Raw genomic sequence first — 3111 nt, forward strand, 5'->3', positions numbered from 1 at the left:
TATTTTCCATTTATCTATTTAAATCAATTCAATAACTTTAGTAAATGTTACTGAGTTATTCTAAATCTATAAACCAAATTGTTATTTCGTTTTTTTTTTTTACAATTACGGGAAGTTCCTGATCGATTTGTTATCTATGAAGAAGAAGAACCTACAAGTTAAGGGTTAAATAAATTTAATTATCATCTAAATTCAGAAATGTTAAAGTGGTCGAATGGTTCAGGGTGCTTTCGGGTTAGCGTGTGGTTACGAGTTCGAGTCCAGGAGCTGTCACCATTTTTTTAAACCATTTCACTTGAGGTAGTTTTCAAATTCTATTATTGTTATTATTATTATTATTATTATTATTATTATTATTATTATTATTATTATTATTATTATTATTATTATTATTATTATTATTATTATCATTATTATTATTATTAGTTATTAATTATTATTATGATTATTACTATTGTTGTTGTTATTATTATTGTTATTATTATTATTAAGTATTAGTAATATTATTATCATTGTTATTATTATGATTATGAATATTATTATGATTTCTATAAAAATCATAAAATTTATTATTTGTTCATTAAAAACTAATACTTGTATCATTTTATAAGTTATAATATTATTATTAGTATCATTACTAGTGTTATAATTATTATCAGTATTATAATTATCATTATAAGTATTATAATCATTATTATTATTATTATTATTATTATTATTATTATTATTATTATTATTATTATTATTATTATTATTATTATTATTATTATTATTATTATTATTATGTACATTATAATGATTATTAGTACTATGTAATTTCTAAAATCATTAGCATAACTAACACTAACAATAAAATTAATATATTTTTATATATTATTAATATCATTACTTTATTACTAATAGAATCATTATCATTATTATCATTATTACTAATACTAAGTATTATCATTATCATATTTATCATTACAAATATTAATTGGGTATCACTATAATAACTATCTTAATAAACAAATGATATATATATGTATAAAGAAATATTTAATACTTATAACATAACAAAATTAATATTTTTATTTATTTTAAATATATAAAATGAATATATGAACCATATAGGTTATTAATATAAAAATGGTATAACTAATAAATTTATATATAAATTTGCTCGATTACAATTATGTGTGTTAATATATATAAATGATATAGGTTCGTGAATCCGAGGCCAACCCTGCATTGTTCAATATAATCATATGTATTTTTACTACAAAATACATTAGGTGAGTTTATTTATTCCCTTTTTATATATATTTTTGGGCTGATAATACATGCAATGTTTTAATAACTATTTTACAATATTTGTATGCGTGAGTTTCATTTACCTTTTTACCCTTTATATTTTTGGGCTGAGAATACATGCGCAATTTTTATAAATGTTTTACGAAATAGACACAAGTAATCGAAACTACATTATATGGTTGAATGATCGAAATCGAATATGCCCCTATTTAGTCTGGTAATCTAAGAATTAGGGAACAGACACCCTAATTGACGCGAACTCTAAAGATAGATCTATCGGGCCCAACAAGCCCCATCCAAAGTACCGGATGCTTTAGTACTTCGAAATTTATATCATGTCCGACGGAGGATCTCGGAATGATGGGGATATTCTATATGCATATTGTTAAGGTCGGTTACCAGGTGTTCAATCCATATGAATGATATTTTTGTCTCCATGTGTGGGACGTATATTTATGAGAACTGGAAATGAAAATCTTGTGGTCTATTAAAATAAAGGAAATGATTATTTATGTTAAACTAATGAACTCACCAACCTTTTGGTTGACACTTTAAAGCATGTTTATTCTCAGGTACGAAAGAAATCTTCCGCTGTGCATTTGCTCATATTAGAGATATTACTTGGAGTCATTCATGTCATATTTCAAAAGACGTTGCATTCGAATTGTTGAGTTCATCAAGATTATTATTAAGTCAATTTTAGTTAGATATATTATGAAATGGTATGCATGTCGTCAACTTTAGATAAAATGAAAGTTTGTCTTTTAAAAACGAATGCAATGTTTGTAAAATGTATCATATAGAGGTCAAGTACCTCGCGATGTAATCAACTATTGTGAATCATTTGTAATCGATATGGACTTCGTCCAGATGCATTAGGACGGGTCTCTACAGTTGGTATCAGAGCGGTGGTCTTAGCAAACCGGGTCTTGCATTAGTGTATCTAACTGATAGTCGTTAGGATGCATTAGTGAGTCTGGACTTCGACCGTGTCTGCATGTCAAAAGTTTTGCTTATCATTTCTTGTCGAAAATTACCTGTTTATCATTCTTAGAGAATCACCTGCTTATCACTCTTAGTCTAGACACATTTTAACTGCATTGATTACATGAATAGTGTATAGACAAAAATTCATATCTTAGCGTATCTGCTACTTTATATCTTAGCGTATCTGTTACTGTAACTTTGCCTGAAATATTCCGTAGATTCCTCCGTAACATATGGGATTTTAGTATTAAATATACATATGTAAATTATGTATTGCAGGGTACTAAGCTACATCCTATAATCTATTTCTTAAAAAAAAAAATCCTTCATCTGATCGTACGAGATGAATCCCTCAATCAGATCGAGTCCCCCGAATTCCGATAGCTATTCCGATGGTTATTCCGACAGCTATTCTGTCATGGATATTCACCTAAGCTCCGAAAGCGGTGTCACCAGAATGAATCAATCAATCATCCATTCCCAATTCATTTGATGAGTTCGTAGTCGACTTAAACAATGGAGACACGAAGAAGGCGATCCCTTCCACCAACCGAATTCACCTCTTGACATTGAACCTGAAGCGCTTACCGGCGAACCTGTTCGAGACACCATTTTCAGTCTCATTTCCAGGGTAACTTCACAAGATTATATTCTATCCACAATTCTGAACCTTATTCATCCGCTCGTTCCGACCGACAATCATCCTGGAGTAATAAGTCAACGAGTTTCGCGTTCGAGTTGTAGCTTTGGAATATATGGTGCAAAACGTACCAGCTTCAGCAACAACACCAGCAACATCAATACCATCAACAATCCATGACTAAACACCTC

This window comes from Rutidosis leptorrhynchoides, chromosome 8 (assembly GCF_046630445.1).
Source record: "Rutidosis leptorrhynchoides isolate AG116_Rl617_1_P2 chromosome 8, CSIRO_AGI_Rlap_v1, whole genome shotgun sequence".
NCBI classification, from domain to species: domain Eukaryota; kingdom Viridiplantae; phylum Streptophyta; class Magnoliopsida; order Asterales; family Asteraceae; genus Rutidosis; species Rutidosis leptorrhynchoides.